The 18,665-nt window shown below is 50.3% G+C and overlaps 2 pseudogenes; both read right to left on the reverse strand.

Annotated features, from left to right (window-relative positions):
- Window positions 1-749: 749 nt before the first annotated feature.
- On the reverse strand, window positions 750-929 carry LOC144669628 (U2 spliceosomal RNA; annotated as a pseudogene).
- Window positions 930-4,259: 3,330 nt separating this feature from the next.
- Window positions 4,260-4,434, reverse strand: LOC144669629 (U2 spliceosomal RNA; annotated as a pseudogene).
- Window positions 4,435-18,665: the final 14,231 nt, after the last annotated feature.

An 18,665-nucleotide genomic window follows, 5' to 3' on the forward strand; every position in this document is an offset into this window, starting at 1 on the left:
GCTGGCCCTTCACCTCTTGGAGCTCCTCCTTGACATCGACCCCCATCGACTGCAGCCGCAGCAGATTCTGCATCTTTTTCTGGAGTCGGGACATTTCCCTCTGTTCCTTTCTAGCTTTCTGGGTGCCTTTGAGGATGAAAAACCTCTTGATGCTTCCCTTGATCGCTTCCCACCAGTGTGTCAGGGACTCAAAGAGGGGTTTCACGGTTCTCCAACCTTTGTAATCCCTCTTGAGCTCCTCAATGTTCTCTGGGGTCAGCAGTTGCACATTTAGCTTCCATGCCCCCCTGCCCACCCTCAGGTCTTCCTCCAAGTGGCAGTCCGCCAGTAGGAGGCAGTGGTCAGAGAAGAACACCGGCTTGACATCGGTGGATCTGACTGTGAATGCACGGGACACAAACAGGAAGTCTATCCTGGAACGAATGGACCCGTCTGGCCGCGACCAGGTGTATCTACGCTGCGCTCCGTCTGCAGGGTTGCTGAAGACGTCGTGCAGCTTGGCATCCTTAACTGTTTCCATCAGGGATCTGGACGTAGCGTCCAATCTGCTGCCGGCCCTGCCGGCGAGTGTTGGGTGAGAGTGCGTGTTTTTTGTGTGTAGCTGCTGCGGGTGAGTGAGTGAGAGAGAGAGAGAGAGAGAGAGAGAGAAAGAAAGAAAGTTGGATTTTGGAACATGTACATGTTGAGAAGTAAAGAAAGCAGATGTTTGTAAGAAAACTATTTTTAGCATTGAAAATCCCCTGGAAAGGGGAGGGTGCACCGTTCCCAGAGATACTGCAATACCGGGTCGATGCGTGGAGTGGACGGAGCAAGCCCCTATTCCATCTCCCTGCTCCAAAAATCAATTTAATATATGGTCCCCAGATAAGGGACGTATCAGATATTAAACTGATAAGAACAGATTTTTTTTTTTTTTTTTGTAAAAATATACTTTATTCATAAAATATCTTCAATCACATTCCAAACCATTTCAAAAACAACATTACAAGGGTACAATCCAGGTTAAACTTTTACAAAATGTATCACCAGGTGCATCAGTACAAACAATATTACAATCATTTACAGCCTTTCGTTTTGATCTGTACAGCCCGAGGGGCTCTAAACAGTTCCCAGTCTCTCGGTGCGCTGTGGTAGAAAGGTCTTAGACAGCGACCCTTCCCCATTGCGCCTTTGCGGCAGCTGCCCCAAGCTTTAGTGCGTCCCTCAGCACGTAGTCCTGGACTTTGGATTGTGCCAGTCCGCAACAATCGGTCGGGGACAACTCTTTGTGCTGGAAGACCAACAAGTTTCGGGCAGACCAAAGCGCCTCGTTCACCGAGTTGATGATCCTCCAGCTGCAGTTGATGTTTGTCTCGGTGTGTGTCCCTGGGAACAGCCCGTAGAGCACAGAGTCCTGTGTCACAGAACTGCTCGGGATGAACCTCGACAGCAACCACTGCATCTCTCTCCAGACTTTCTTTGCAAAGGCACAATCCACAAGGAGGTGGACAACGGTCTCTTCCCCACCACAGCCACCTCGAGGGCAACGTGCAGAGGGGGTGAGCTTCCTGGCGTGTAGGAAGGATCTGACGGGGAGGGCCTTTCTCACCACCAGCCAAGCTACGTCTTGGTGCTTGTTGGAAAGTTCTGGCGATGAGGCATTCTGCCAAATGACTTTGACAGTCTGCTCGGGGAACCATCCCACAGGGTCCACCCTCTCCTTATCCCTCAGGGCCTCTAGGACGTTACGTGCTGACCACTGCCTGATGGACTTGTGGTCAAAGGTGTTTTTCTGCATCAATTTTTCCACCAGGGACAGGTGGTACGGCACGGTCCAACTACTTGGGGCGTTCCGCGGCAGCGTGGCCAGACCCATCCTTCGCAACACCGGGGACAGGTAGAACCTCAGCACGTAGTGACACTTGGTGTTTGCGTACTGAGGGTCTACGCACCGCTTGATGCAGCCGCACACAAAGGTGGCCATCAGTATGAGGGCGATGTTGGGCACGTTTTTTCCCCCTTTATCTAGAGGCTTGTACATCGCGTCCCTGCGGACACGATCCATTTTCGACCTCCAGATAAAGCGGAAGATGGCTCGAGTTATCGCCGTCGCGCAGGAGTCTGGAATGGGCCAGACCTGCGCCACGTACAGCAACAGCGAGAGTACCTCACACCTGATGACCAGGTTCTTACCCGCAATGGAGAGGGAGCTTCGATCCCACATGCCCAGTTTCCTCTTCACCATAGCCACTCGCTCCTTCCAGTTTCTAACGCATGCCCCGGTCCCTCCGAACCATATCCCCAGCACCTTCAGGCCGTCAGCCCTGACAGTGAAGGGGACAAAGGATCGGTCAGCCCAGTTCCCAAAGAACATGGCCTCGCTCTTCCCACGATTTACCTTGGCTCCCGAGGCCAGTTCGAACTGGTCGCAGATGTGCATCAGTCTGCGCACCGACAGCGGATCCGAGCAGAAGACGGCGACGTCGTCCATGTACAGGGAGGCTTTTACCTGAGTGCCTCCACTGCCTGGGATCGTCACTCCTCTTATGCCGGGGTCGTTCCTGATGGACTCGGCAAAGGGTTCTATGCAACACACGAAAAGGACAGGCGAGAGAGGACAGCCCTGCCTGACTCCAGATTTAATCGGAAAGCTATCTGTTTCCCACCCATTGATTGAGACTGCGCTACTGATGTTAGTGTAGAGCAGTTGGATCCAATTTCGAATTCCCTCCCCAAACCCCATTTTGGAGAGCACATCCCCCATGTAGGTGTGCGATATTCTGTCAAAGGCCTTCTCCTGATCCAAGCTGATGAGGCAGGTATCCACACCCCTGTCCTGTACATAGGCAATCGTATCCCTGAGCAGCGCCAGGCTGTCAGAGATCTTCCTGCCTGGCACAGAGCAGGTCTGGTCAGGGTGAATCACCAATTCCAGAGCGGATTTGACCCGGTTGGCGATGACCTTGGACAGAATCTTATAGTCCGCATTCAACAGTGAAATGGGTCGCCAATTTCTAATTTCCTCCCTTTCCCCCTTGTGCTTGTAGATGAGGGTGATGATGCCTTTCCTCATGGATTCTGACATACTACCGGCCAGGAGCATACTCTCGTACACTCCTAGCAGGTCTGGCCCGATCAAGTCCCACAGAGCCCAATACAACTCCGCCGGCAAGCCGTCGCTTCCGGGGGTTTTACTCTTCTCGAAGGACTCGAGGGCCTTAGTCAGTTCGTCAGGAGTTAGCGGTTTGTCCAGGCTCTCCCGCGTACTGTGGTCTAAGACCTCCGTGATAGAGGACAGGAAGGACTGGGAGGCCGTGCTGTCCGTGGGCTTCACGTCATACAATCCGGCATAAAAGGATTTGCTGATCCTCAGAATGTCGGACCGTGATGACTTTACTGAGCCGTCTTCTTCCTTCAGGCTGCTGATCACAGAGCGCTCTCTGTGTACCTTTTGGAAGAAGAAACGTGAGCACGTCTCATCCTGCTCCACGGAGCGGACTCTGGAACGGAAGATGATCTTGGAGGCCTCCGAGGCAAAGTGCGAGGCTTGCTGGCCCTTCACCTCTTGGAGCTCCTCCTTGACATCGACCCCCATCGACTGCAGCCGCAGCAGATTCTGCATCTTTTTCTGGAGTCGGGACATTTCCCTCTGTTCCTTTCTAGCTTTCTGGGTGCCTTTGAGGATGAAAAACCTCTTGATGTTTCCCTTGATCGCTTCCCACCAGTGTGTCAGGGACTCAAAGAGGGGTTTCACGGTTCTCCAACCTTTGTAATCCCTCTTGAGCTCCTCAATGTTCTCTGGGGTCAGCAGTTGCACATTTAGCTTCCATGCCCCCCTGCCCACCCTCAGGTCCTTCTCCAAGTGGCAGTCCGCCAGTAGGAGGCAGTGGTCAGAGAAGAACACCGGCTTGACCTCGGTGGATCTGACTGTGAATGCACGGGACACAAACAGGAAGTCTATCCTGGAACGAATGGACCCGTCTGGCCGCGACCAGGTGTATCTACGCTGCGCTCCGTCTGCAGGGTTGCTGAAGACGTCGTGCAGCTTGGCATCCTTAACTGTTTCCATCAGGGATCTGCTGCCGGCCCTGCCGGCGAGTGTTGGGTGAGAGTGCGTGTTTTTTGTGTGTAGCTGCTGCGGGTGAGTGAGTGAGAGAGAGAGAGAGAGAGAGAGAGAGAGAGAAAGAAAGTTGGATTTTGGAACATGTACATGTTGAGAAGTAAAGAAAGCAGATGTTTGTAAGAAAACTATTTTTAGCATTGAAAATCCCCTGGAAAGGGGAGGGTGCACCGTTCCCAGAGATACTGCAATACCGGGTCGATGCGTGGAGTGGACGGAGCAAGCCCCTATTCCATCTCCCTGCTCCAAAAATCAATTTAATATATGGTCCCCAGATAAGGGACGTATCAGATATTAAACTGATAAGAACAGATTTTTTTTTTTTGTAAAAATATACTTTATTCATAAATTATCTTCAATCACATTCAAAACCATTTCAAACACAACATTACAAGGGTACAATCCAGGTTAAACTTTTACAAAATGTATCACCAGGTGCATCAGTACAAACAATATTACAATCATTTACAGCCTTTCATTTTGATCTGTACAGCCCGAGGGGCTCTAAACAGTTCCCAGTCTCTCGGTGCGCTGTGGTAGAAAGGTCTTAGACAGCGACCCTTCCCCATTGCGCCTTTGCGGCAGCTGCCCCAAGCTTTAGTGCGTCCCTCAGCACGTAGTCCTGGACTTTGGATTGTGCCAGTCCGCAACAATCGGTCGGGGACAACTCTTTGTGCTGGAAGACCAACAAGTTTCGGGCAGACCAAAGCGCCTCTTTCACCGAGTTGATGATCCTCCAGCTGCAGTCGATGTTTGTCTCGGTGTGTGTCCCTGGGAACAGCCCGTAGAGCACAGAGTCCTGTGTCACTGAACTGCTCGGGATGAACCTCGACAGCAACCACTGCATCTCTCTCCAGACTTTCTTTGCAAAGGCACAATCCACAAGGAGGTGGACAACGGTCTCTTCCCCACCACAGCCACCTCGAGGGCAACGTGCAGAGGGGGTGAGCTTCCTGGCGTGTAGGAAGGATCTGACGGGGAGGGCCTTTCTCACCACCAGCCAAGCTACGTCTTGGTGCTTGTTGGAAAGTTCTGGCGATGAGGCATTCTGCCAAATGACTTTGACAGTCTGCTCGGGGAACCATCCCACAGGATCCACCCTCTCCTTTTCCCGCAGGGCCTCTAAGACGTTACGTGCCGACCACTGCCTGGTGGACTTGTGGTCAGAGGTGTTTCTCTGCATAAATTTTTCCACCAGGGACAGGTGGTACGGCACGGTCCAACTACTTGGAGCGTTCCGCGGCAGCGTGGCCAGACCCATCCTTCGCAACACCGGGGACAGGTAGAACCTCAGCACGTAGTGACACTTGATGTTTGCGTACTGAGGGTCTACGCACCGCTTGATGCAGCCACACACAAAGGTGGCCATCAGTGTGAGGGCGATGTTGGGCATGTTTTTCCCCCCTTTATCTAGAGGCTTGTACATCGCGTCCCTGCGGACACGATCCACTTTCGACCTCCAGATAAAGCGGAAGATGGTTCGAGTGATCGCCATCGCGCAGGAGTCTGGAATGGGCCAGACGTGCGCCACGTACAGCAACAGCGAGAGTGCCTCACACCTGATGACCAGGTTCTTACCCGCAATGGAGAGGGAGCATCGCTCCCACATGCCCACTTTTCTTTCCACCATAGACACTCGCTCCTTCCAGTTTCTAACACATGTCCCGGTCCCTCCGAACCCTATCCCCAGCACCTTCAGGCCATCAGCCCTGACGGTGAAGGGGACAAAGGATCGGTCAGCCCAGTTCCCGAAGAACATGGCCTTGTCTGAACATATCAACGGACAGGCCTCCTGGGGAGCAGATTGAAAGACCTCCCAACATGCCAGGGGTGGAGTCTGCAAACTGCTCGTTCAGGGTATACCTGGCTAGGAACCCAATCCGAAGACCGCCTCCAGAGTGCGGAGCTAGTCCCCACTCTGGCTTAATGTGTGTGTGTTCCCTCTGTCTCAATCTGCTTTATAACTTTTTGACTTGTTTGTATTTGAATGTTGCTGAGTTGCAACTGAGAGTGAATCATTGGCTCTTGTGCTATTTTGTTTGAAAATGATCTTTGCTTTCTGTTTTAATGAAATTAATTTTCTCCCCCACCCCTCAAGGAATTTTTATTTTGAAACTTGCAATCTGAAGATCCAGATCGGGACAAGGACTCTTCCTCTTCAGGAGCTTCCTCCAGAGGGGACGGACTGAGACCTTCTCCAAGGCTGCGCCCCATGGGCCCACGTGAGTTTGTGTCGGTTTCTTACCCTGAGATTTCATTTCCTCTCCGGGACCCTGGTTTTCGGTGGCTCCGGTTAACCAGTTCCTGTTGGACTGCAGGCCTGGAGTTTCAAAAAGATAATCCTGGGGTTAAAGTAGCCCGGCCTTGCAATCTAAAACTTACATGTTAGCCTCTGGTGCGTGAGGAACAGGAGCCCCACAAGAGGAAATGAAAAGTCCTAATGTGAAGCTGCCTAAAATCTTGTTATAATTCAGGGATAATGCGTGTATTTTGGGCTGTGCGATCATTCTGACGGTTAAACGGGATTGCCGGTGGTCATTTTACTGAGGGTTTAGATTTCTATCTGCCTTTCTCCAGTTTTCTTTCTGTTTATTTCTTCGCTTTGCGCTATTTAAGTCTTCAAGGAATAATCACAGGTGAATTGATGGACCCACAGCAGGGGAAGTGAGCTGCAGAAGGGGCAGGGAAAGACTTTACACATGGGGAGAGGGGGCAGGAGTTTCAGAAGGTAGGAGTGACAGAGGGGGCTGATCAAGGGGGAGGGAGGCTGCTGTTCGTTTCGGAGGGGGGTAATTAGAATGAACATGGGGACAGGCTGCTTGTTCATGTTTGAAGTAGTGAGGGGTCGCTGCTACATGTTTTAAATGGTGAATGCATATGAGTTAATAGCTGACTGATATGAGTTTGTATTTACACAAAAGTCCAGAGAGGTAGGGGGTGGAGGGCGCTGCTGGGAGTCGGGGGACTGTTGTGATGGTGGGTTGGGAGTTACATGGGGGTTTGAGAGAGATTTTTGAGTGGGCAAATGTGGGGTTAAAAATGGCGCGAGTAATTTGGTGGCGACAAAACAAATGGTCGGGCGAAAATGACGTGACAGAAAAACATGCAGAATCTGCTCCGGCTGCGGTCGATGGGGGTCGATGTCAAGGAGGAGCTCCAAGAGGTGAAGGGCCAGCAAGCCTCGCACTTTGCCTCGGAGGCCTCCAAGATCATCTTCCGTTCCAGAGTCCGCTCCGTGGAGCAGGATGAGACGTGCTCACGTTTCTTCTTCCAAAAGGTACACAGAGAGAGCTCTGTGATCAGCAGCCTGAAGGAAGAAGACGGCTCAGCAAAGTCATCACGGTCGGACATTTTGAGGATCAGCAAATCCTTTTATGCCGGATTGTATGACGTGAAGCCCACGGACAGCACGGCCTCCCAGTCCTTCCTGTCCTCTATCACGGAGGTCTTGGACCACAGTACGCGGGAGAGCCTGGACAAACCGCTAACTCCTGATGAACTGACTAAGGCCCTTGAGTCCATGGAGAAGAGTAAAACTCCCGGAAGCGACGGCTTGCCGGCGGAGTTGTATTCGGCTCTGTGGGACTTGATCGGCCCAGACCTGCTAGGAGTGTACGAGAGTATGCTCCTGGCCGGTAGTATGTCAGAATCCATGAGGAAAGGCATCATCACCCTCATCTACAAGCACAAGGGGGGAAGGGAGGAAATTAGAAATTGGCGACCCATTTCACTGTTGAATGTGGACTATAAGATTCTGTCCAAGGTCATCGCCAATCGGGTCAAATCCGCTCTGGAATTGGTGATTCACCCTGACCAGACCTGCTCTGTGCCAGGCAGGAAGATCTCTGACAGCCTGGCGCTGCTCAGGGATACGATTGCCTATGTACAGGACAGGGGTGTGGATACCTGCCTCATCAGCTGGGATCAGGAGAAGGCCTTTGACAGAATATCGCACACCTACATGGGGGATGTGCTCTCCAAAATTGGGTTTGGGGAGGGAATTCGAAATTGGATCCAACTGCTCTACACTAACATCAGTAGCGCAGTCTCAATCAATGGGTGGGAAACAGATAGCTTTCCGATTAAATCTGGAGTCAGGCAGGGCTGTCCTCTCTCGCCTGTTCTTTTCGTGTGTTGCATAGAACCCTTTGCCGAGTCCATCAGGAAGGATCCGGGCATAAGAGGAGTGACGATCCCAGGCAGTGGAGGCACTCAGGTAAAAGCCTCCCTGTACATGGACGACGTCGCCGTCTTCTGTTCGGATCCGCTGTCGGTGCGCAGACTGATCCACATCTGCGACCAGTTCGAACTGGCCTCGGGAGCCAAGGTAAATCGTGGGAAGAGCGAGGCCATGTTCTTTGGGAACTGGGCTGACCGATCCTTTGTCCCCTTCACTGTCAGGGCTGACGGCCTGAAGGTGCTGGGGATATGGTTCGGAGGGACCAGGGCATGCGTTAGAAACTGGAAGGAGCGAGTGGCTATGGTGAAAAGGAAACTGGGCATGTGGGAGCGACGCTCCCTCTCCTTTGCGGGTAAGAACCTGGTCATCAGGTGCGAGGCACTCTCGCTGTTGCTGTACGTGGCGCAGGTCTGGCCCATTCCAGACTCCTGTGCGATGGCGATCACTCGAGCCATCTTCCGCTTTATCTGGAGGTCGAAAATGGATCGTGTCCGCAGGGACGCGATGTACAAGCCTCTAGATAAAGGGGGAAAAAACGTGCCCAACGTCGCCCTCATACTGATGGCCACCTTTGTGTGTGGCTGCATCACGCTGTGCGTAGACCCTTGGTACGCAAACACCAAGTGTAACTATGTGTTGAGGTTCTACTTGTCCTCAGTGTTGCGAAGGATGGGTCTGGCCACGCTGCCGCGGAACGCTCCAAGTAGTTGGCCCGTGCCGTACCACCCGTCCCTGGTGGAAAAATGTATGCAGAGAAACACCTTTGACCACAAGTCCATCAGGCAGTGGTCGGCACATATCGTCTTAGAGGCCCTGCGGGAAAAAGAAAGGGAGAATCCTGTCGGATGGTTCCCCAGCAGACTGTGAAAGTCATTTGGCAAAATGCCTCATCGCCAGAACTTTCCAACAAGCACCAAGACGTAGCTTGGCTGGTGGTGAGAAACGCCCTCCCGGTCAGATCCTTCCTACACGCCAGGAGTCTCACCCCCTCTGCATGTTGCCCTCGAGGTGGCTGTGTTGGGCACGAGACCGTTGTTCACCTCCTTATGGATTGTGCCTTTGCAAAGAAGGTCTGGAGAGAGATGCAGTGGTTTCTGTCGAGGTTCATCCCGATCAGTTCTGTGACACAGGACTCTGTGCTCTACTGGCTGTTCCCAGGGAACACACCGAGAGGAACATCAACTGCAGCTGGAGGATCATCAACTCGGTGAAAGACGCGCTTTGGTCTGCCCGAAACTTGTTGGTCTTCCAGCGCAAAGAGTTGTCCCCGACTGAGTGTTGCAGACTGGCACATTCCAAAGTCCAGGACTACGTGCTGAGGGACGCACTAAAGCTTGGGGCAGCCGCCGCAAAGGCACAATGGGGAAGGGTCGCTGTCTAAGACCTTTTGTGCTACAGCGCACCGAGAGACTGGGAACTGTTTAGAGCCCCTCGGGCTGTACAGTTCAAAATGAAAGGCTGTAAATGATTGTAATATTGTTTGTACTGATGCACCTGGTGATACATTTTGTAAAAGTTTAACCTGGATTGTACCCTTGTAATGGTGTTTTTGAAATGGTTTGGAATGTGATTGAAGATATTTTATGAATAAAGTATATTTTTGCAAAAAAAATCTCTCTCCAGACCTTCTTTGCAAAGGCACAATCCACAAGGATGTGAACAACGATCTTGTCCCCACCACAGCCACCTCGAGGGCAACATGCAGAGGGGGTGAGACTCCAGGCGTGTTGCGGATTCCCTCCCCAAATCCCATTTTGGAGAGCACATCCACCATGTTTGTCCAGACTCTCCCATGTACTGTTATCAAAGCCCTTTGTAATGGTGGACAGGAAGGACTGGGACTCCGTACTGTCTGTGGGCATCACATCACACAATCCGACATAAAAGGATTTGCTGATCCTCAAAATGTCGGACTGCGATGACTTTACTGAGCTGTCTTCTCCCTTCAGGCTGCTGATCACAGAGCTCTCTCTGTGTACCTTTTGGAAGAAGAAACGTGAGCACGTCTCATCCTGCTCCACGGAGCGGACTCTGGACCGGAAGATCATCTTGAGAGGCCTCCGAGGCAAAGAGCGAGGCTTGCTGGCTCTTCACCTCTTGGAGTTCCTCCTTGATATCGACCCCCATCGACTGCAGCCGGAGCAGGTTTTTCTGGATAAAAGCAAAAAACTGCGGACGCTGGATATCCAAAACTAAAACAAAAATACCGGAAAAACTCAGCAGTTCTGGCAGCATCTGCGGAGAGGGACACAGTTAACGTTTCAAGTCCGAATGACCCTTCAACAGAGAAGTTCTGTTGACGGGTCATTCGGACTCGAAACATTAACTGTGTCCCTCTCCGCAGATGCTGTCAGACCTGCTGTGTTTTTCCAGGTATTTTTGTTTTTGTTCAGGTTTTTCTGGAGACGGGAAACGTTCCCCCAGCCTCTCCCTCTCTCTCTTGCCTTCTGAATACCTTTGAGGGTGAAAACCTCTTCATGTTACTAACAAAAACACATGAACATATGAATTAGCAACAGGAGTCGGCCTCTCAGCCTTTCAAGCCCACTTCGCCACTCAATAAGCTCCCGGCTGATCTGATCGTAACCTCATTTCCACATTACCCCCTACCCTCGATAACCTTTCACCCACTTACTTCTCAATAATTAAAAATATTCAACGATTCTGCTTCCATCGCCTGTTGAGGAAGAGAATTCCAAAGTTTCACGACTCTCTGAGAGAAAAGAATTTCCCCTCACCTCTGTCTTAAACAGTGGCCCCAAATACAAGATTCTCCCACAAGAGGAAACATCCTCTCCACATCCACCCTCTCAAGGCCCCTCAGCTTCTTGTATGTTTTAATCAAGTCGCCCCTTACTCTTCTGAACTACAGCAGATACAGGCCTAGCCTGTCCAATCCTTCCTCATAAGGCAATCCGCCCAATCCAGGTACTAGCTGGGTAAACCGTATCTGAATGGCTTCCAACGCATTGACATTCTTCCTCAAATAAGGAGACCAATAGTGTACACAGTGCTCCAGATGGGGTCACACCAATGCCCTGAATAACTGAAGCATCAGCTCTCTACTTTTCTATTCAACAGTGAGGCCCGAGTGCGCAGGCGCAACTGTTGCTGACGCCTTTCCAGTCAGCGGAAGGAGTTACAGTATTTTCAGTGGTAGCAATAGAATCAACATCAGTGCTGCCTCTATTAAATAGCTCAAGGAACGCTGCTTATGGAAAACAAAGAAAAGATTGCTTTCTATTATTCTGCCTGATTGCGTTGGTTTATTTTAGATTTTACTTTTCTGATTGTGCAATTTAATTAACGGTAATTAATGTTCAGTTCAGGGATCTGTCACCTGCAACATTAAATGACATTTGATTTTGTGTTATTGGCCTGAGTTTGCTTCATTTGTTCTGCAGGTGCAGCGTAGGCCAATGTTTAATGATGCACCGAAATATCGCGAGAGTGCGCGTTGACGTTGGGACGCTCGGCTGATGTCAACATGTGTCATTTCAGGCTCGAGTGAATGGGACACGCGCCCGCCCGCCAAGCGAAAAATTCTGCCCATTGAGTTCAGTCTTTAGCCTAATTTGGGCAGTGAAAGAAGTTGTTTTGGACAATGGAGCCCCAAATACTGGAAAACCGTTCAAACAAAAGCACCATTCACTTGCAAATACACTCTCTCTCTCTCTCTCTCTCCCTCACTCCACTGCAGCTTTTACCTCACAACATTTTAAACCAGTTCTCTGCTGCCGCTGCTGATACCGCTCTTAAAAGTACAGCAAGCTCCCAGCTCAAAGCTCATAGACTTTACACAGCTGCTGACAAGCGTCTAAATTCACGATCACACAATTGTTACGGTGCATAAGCAGGCCAATCGGCCCATCGTGTCTGTACTGGCTCTCTGAATGAGCATCTCAATACCGAGTGTCATTCTCCTACCTTCTCCCAGTAACCCTACAGATTGTTTCTTTTCAACTAATTATCTAATTCCCTCTTGAATGCTTTGATTGAACCACACTCTCAGTCAGTGCGTTCTGGACCCTAGCCACTCTGTGTGAAAAAGCTTTCTCTCAAATCGTTTTTGCTTCTTCTGCCAGTTGCTTTAAATCAGAGCCCCTCGGGCTGTCCAGCTCACAATGCATTGAATGCATTGAATGCTAATTGTATTATAATTGTATTGAAGCACCTCAGAGAGCAACTTGATGGATGTTGATAACTCCAACCCCATTGTCTGATTGTCTGTAATGACCAGATTGAAATGATTGTAATATTCATTGATCGTATTGATGCACCTGGTGATCCATGTGTAAAAGTTGAATCTGACTGTACTTTTTGTGATGGTGAATTTGAAATATTTTGGAATGTTCTTCCAGATATTTTATGAATAAAGTATATTTTTCACAAAAAACGTTTCGGTTCTTCAAAAGAATCCCACCTCAGCAGCACCCCTCCCCTAGCCATGAGGTGGAACCTGGTGGGGGATGGGGGCAACAGCTAAAGCGAGACAAGACCTGTTGGAGTGGATGGCTCCCTTACATGTGCAAATCAGGACCCAGACGCTTCATGTGGGGCCGACAGTAAACTATTAAAAAAAGCTTTACTGCCGGACATTCGGAAAACAATCTCAAAATTACAGAAGCTGCAACATGACACAGCTCAGCCCAATTGAGGCCGTGCAATACAATGAGACAAATTATCAACTTTTGCCGTCACACCATTATTTCCTTCACAATCACTTGAGATTCCATTTTTACAATGTTTATCCGTCCTTCTCCAAGGTTATTTTCTACAACATTTTAGGAATTTTTCAACCTCAACCTGCATTTGAATGCAAGGCAAACTTGGGAACAAAATCACTTGTGAGCACAGAACAATATCTGCCAGGTTGCACCAATTTCCTCTCACTTTACTTTTAATCATCTCCCCATCATTTCATGAAGCCCCTGTGCGACAGGCAAGGTGAGTGGGAAGGGGCAGCAGAAAAGAACAACCGTGCAGATTGAGCAACTTGCAGAAAGGAAAAGGCTTGTTCTAGGAAAGTGAAAATTATCTGCGCTGTAAATACATCTTGCACAACATTTTGAACTTGATCTTCAAACTAGCATGCTTACCTGAGTGTCTTTGCTGCTCAATTCTCCCAGATCTCAGCTTTCCTCTTTTCAATTGAATTTGTCTTGGTCTCTTGTGCTTAGCACAGTTTTCAGGTTCCTCCTGGCAATGCACTGGGCTGGTCAATTCTTGTGAGTGCTCCGTGATAGATCAACACTCGGTATTTCTGTCCTCAGCAGTGGCTGCTAACCTTTGATTGTTTCAATCAAGGCTTGTATCAGTAACATCCATGCGGAAATTAAAATGCCGCTACACTGTTCGCTCACTGCTCCTAGTCTGGTCTTTTCCTCACACTGAATTTGAATAAACATTCCAGGCTGCTGAATCGATCAGATATCAGGGACAGAGAGAAGCCCAACACCTTGACTCCTCCCCTCAGCCCAGTAAACAACAGTCACTGTACTTGATTTGCTGTTGATCTCTAAGCTTGTGAAAAAGTACATTTTGTTTCATAAAATGTGTAAAGCTACATTCCAGAACAGTTCAAATTTAACACATCAGTTTCATTCCATACAGGGTGCCTCACTACACTTAGAGTTACAGGTTACATTACAGTATTCATTTCATGTTAAACATACAGCCCGAGGGGTTTTACACAGCTTCCAGCAAGACTTGGCTTGGCCGGTGGTGAGAAAGGCTCTTCCAGTCTTTTTTCATTCATTTACACAGGACGTGGGTATCACTGGCTAGACCAGCATTTATTGCCCATTCCTAATTGCCCTTGAGAAGGTGGTGCTGAGCTGCCTTCTTGAACCGCTGCAGTCCATGTGCTGTGGATACACCCACATTGTGTTAGGGAGCGCTTCCAGGATTTGGATCCAGCGACAGTGAAGGAACGGTGACATATTTCCAAGCCAGGATGGTGAGTGGATTGGAGGGGAATCTGTAGGTGGGGGTGTTCCCATGTGTCCGTTGTCCTTGTCCTTCAGATGGTAGTGGTCGTGGGTTTGCAAGGTGCTGCCTAAGAAACTTTGGGGAGTTCCTGCTGTGCATCTAGCAGAAGGTACACACTGGTGCCGCTGTGCGTTGGTGGTGTTGGGAGTGAATGTTTGTGGATGGGGTGCCAATTAAGCGGTCTGCTTTGTCCTGGATGGTGTCAAACTTCTGGAGTGTTGTTGGAGCGGCACTCACCCAGGCAATTGGAGAGTATTCCATCACACTCCTGACTTATGCCTTGTAGGTAGTGGACAGACTTTGGGGAGTCAGAAGGTGAGTTACTCGGCGCAGGATTTCTGGCCTCTGACCTGCTCTTGCAGCCACAGTATTGAGATGGTAGTCCAGTTCATTTTCTGGTCAATGGTAACCCCCAGCACATTGATAGTGGGTGATTCAGCGATGGCAATGCCATTGAATGTCAAGGGGTGATGGTTAGATTCTCTCTTGTTGGAGGTGGTAATTTCTTGGCACTTATGTGGCGTAAATGTTACTAGCCACTTGTCAGCCCAAGCCTGGATATTGTCCAGGTCTTGCTGCATTTGGACATGGGCTGCTTCAGTAACTGAGGAGACACGAACGGTCCTGAACATTGTGAAATCATCAGCGAACGTCCCCGCTTCTGACCTTTTGATGGACGGAAGGTCATTGATGAAGCAGCTGAAGATGGTTGAGCTGAGGATACTACCCTGAGGAACTCCTGCACTGTTGTCCTGGAACTGAGATGATTGACCTCCAACAACCACAACCATCTTCCCTAGTGCTGGGTATGACTCCAACCAGCGGAGAGCTTCCCCCCATTTCCCATCGTCTCCAGATTTGATCGGGCTCCTTGATTCCACACTCGGTCAAATGCTGTCTTGATATCAAGGTCAGTCACTCTCACGTCACCTCAGGAGTTCAGCTTTTTTGTCCATGCTCGAACCAAGGCTGTAATGAGGCCAGGAGCTGAGTGACCCTGGCCAAACCCAAACCTGTCAGTGAGCAGGTTATTGCTAAGCAATGGCCGCTTGATTGCGCAGTTGATGACCCCCTTCCATGACTTTACTGATGAACGAGAGTAGAGTGATGGGGCGGTAACTGGCTGGGTTGCGTTTGCCCTGATTTGTCTGTACAAGACATACCTGGGCAATTTTCCACATTGACGGGTAGATGCCAGTGTGGTAGCTGTACTAGAACAGCTTGGCTAGGGGCACGGCATGTTCCGGAGCACAAGTTTCAGTACCATTACCGCAATATTGTCAGGGCCCATAGCCTTTGCAGTATCCAGTGTCTTCAGCCATTTCTTGATATCAAGTGGAGTGAATCGCTTTGGCTGAAAACTGGCATCTGTGATGCTGAGGACCTCAGAAGGAGGTCGAGATGGATCATCCACTCGGCATTTCTGGCTGAAGATTATTGCAAGTGCTTCAGCCTTATCTTTTACACTGATGTGCTCCGCTCCACACTTGGTCAAATGCTGTCTTGATATCAAGGTCAGTCACTTGACTCTGTCTGTCATTTGCTGCTTATGCTGTTTGGCTCGCAAGTCGTCCTGTGATGTAGCTTCACCAGGTTGATACCTCATTTTTAGGTATGCCTGGAGCTGCTCCTGACATGCCCCCCTGCACTCTTCAATGAACCTGGGTTGAACCCCTGGCTTGATGGTAATGGCAGAGCAGGGAACTTGCCGGTTTATGAGGTTAGAGATTGTTTCGGGTACAATTCTACTGCTGCTGATGGCCCACAGAGCCTCATGGATGCAGTCTTGAGTTGCTAGGTCTGTTTGAAATCCATCCCATTTAGCACAGTGGTAGTGCTACACAACACAATAGAGGGTATCCTCAATGTGAAGATGGGACTTTGTCTCAACAAGGACCGTGTGGTGCTCACTCCTACTGATACTGTCATGGACAGATGCTTCTGCAGCAGGTAGGTTGGTGAGGATGAGGTCAAGTATGCTTTCCCCTCTTGTTGGTTCCCTCACCACCTGCCACAGACCCAGTCTAGCAGCTATGTCCTTTAGGACTCGGCCAGCTCGGTCAGTAGTGGTGCTACCGAGCCACTCTTGGCGAAATGGACATTGCCGTCTCCTACCCAGAGTACATTCTGCACCCTTGCCACCCTCAGTGCTTCTTCCAAGTGGTGCTGAACATTGGTGAACACTGATTCTTCAGCTGAGAGGGGTGGTAGGTGCTAATCAGCAGGAGGTTTCCTTGTCCATGTTTGACCTGATGCCATAAGACTTCAGAGTCCAGAGTCAATGTTGAGAACTCCCAGACCAACTCCATCCTGACTGTATACCACTGTGCTACTGCCTCTACTGGGTATAATCCTGCCAGTGGGACAGGACATAACCAGGGATGGTGATGCTGGTGTCTGGGACATTACCTGTAAGCTATGATTCAGAGTATGACCATGTCAGATTGTTGCTTGACTCGTCTGTGAGGCAGCTATCCCAATCTTGGCACCAGCCCCCGCAGGTTACTAAGGGGAACTTTGCCAGGTCGACAGCGCTGAGATTGCCATTGTCATTTCCGGTGTCTAGGTCCATGCCGGGTGGTCAGTCCGGTTTCATTCTGTTTTGACATTTTAGCGGTTTGATACAATGAGTGTCTTGCTGGGCCATTTCAGAGGGTATTTAAGAGTCACATTGCTGTGGATCTGGCGTGACATGTAGGCCAGAGCACTAAGGAGAGCGGGTTTCATTCCCTGAAGGACATTAGTGAACCAGGTGGGTTTTTACAACAATCAACAATGGTTTCATGGTCATCATTAGAATTATAATTCCAGATTTTTATTGAATTCAAATTCCACCATTTACCGTGATGGGATTTGATCCCGGCTCCCCAGAGCACTATGCTGAGTCGCTGGATAACTAGTCCAGTGACAATACCGCTTTGTCACAACCTCCCCCAAGTCACATCCTTCCCAAACGCCTGCATTCTCACCCCCTCTGCACGTTGCCCTCGAGGTGGCTGTGGTGGGGAAGAGACCGTTGTTCACCTCCTTGTGGATTGTGCCTTTGCAAAGAAGGTCTGGAGAGAGATGCAGTGGTTTCTGTCGAGGTTCATGCCGAGCAGTTCTGTGACACAGGACTCTGTGCTCTACGGGCTGTTCCCAGGGACAAACACTGAGACAAACATCAACTGCAGCTGGGGGATCATCAACTCGGTGAAGGATGCTCTTTGGCCTGAAACCTATTGGTCTTCCAGTGCAAAGAGTTGTCCCCGACGGATTGTTGCAGACTGGCACATTCCAAGGTCTAGGAATATGTGCTGAGGGACGCACTAAAGCTCAGGGCAGGGGCTGCAAAGGACTCGTTCATGTCACAGTTGCTGGAGCAACATTCTCAGAAGCTGTGTGAAGATTTATGGAGCGTGCGCAGTGCATGGTCATCATCATCTTCCTGCAATTGAGTGACTATTAGGGCCTCCCCTGCGTCTCCATGACAGAAGCATTCTCACATTCTGCCATAAGCCAGACGGGAGCCAAACGTTCACAAATGTGATGTGAGGGACTATGGTGTCTCCTCACTGCATGTCATCATCATCCTCCACAAATCTAGCAACTATGAGGGCCTCCCGAGCGTGCCTGCCTCGTCTAGCCTGTGCGAGGTCCTCATCCCCGTCATCGCCGCCTCCGAGGACCTCCTCAGCCTCATCCCCTTCGGCGTCCTCCTCATCGGAGGAGGTCTGCAGCTCCTCCAGCTCCTCCTCAGCCAGCTCGTCTCCCTGTTGGAGCGCCAGGTTGTAAAGGGCACAGCAAACGATGACCCTCAGCCACCAGTCACCTCAACGGCAAGGCTGCACTTGCCCCCCACTCCCCCTCACCCACAAAAGTCGCCTCCGAGGCAGGGCAGCACATACCCCCGACCCCCCCTGTGCCCCTGAAGCCTGGAAAGCAACAGGCAACCCCAGTGAGCTGTTCACTCACCTCCAGTTTACCCAAAGTGCAGCCGCCAAGTGCACGTCACCTCTGTGCTGTTGTGAAACACGTCAGCGTGCTTTCCCGCTGACGTGGACGGATGATCCAGCGGGGGTGCAAGAGCCTGGCGGGATGGCCTGATAATGATATGCTGGTGTATTACAATGAGGTTCCCGATGACCGATGGTGGGAAACGCGGCCTGTCGTTGGCGGGCTGAGCGGACAATCACAACCTGCCTTCCCACCATCGTGAAACCGATCGCGCCACCTATCATGCCCACCACCAGCGGGCACGGAAAATTCAGGGACAAATGCGGGTTAATTAAGAAGAGCCAGCATGGATTTCTTAAGGGAAAATGGCGTTTCCCTAACTTGCTGAAATTTTCTGAAGAGGTAACAGAGAGGGTTGGTGAAGGTGATGCTGTTGATGTGGTGTACATGGACTTCCAA

Source organism: Cetorhinus maximus, chromosome 29 (assembly GCF_964194155.1).
Source record: "Cetorhinus maximus chromosome 29, sCetMax3.hap1.1, whole genome shotgun sequence".
Classification (NCBI taxonomy): Eukaryota; Metazoa; Chordata; class Chondrichthyes; order Lamniformes; family Cetorhinidae; genus Cetorhinus; species Cetorhinus maximus.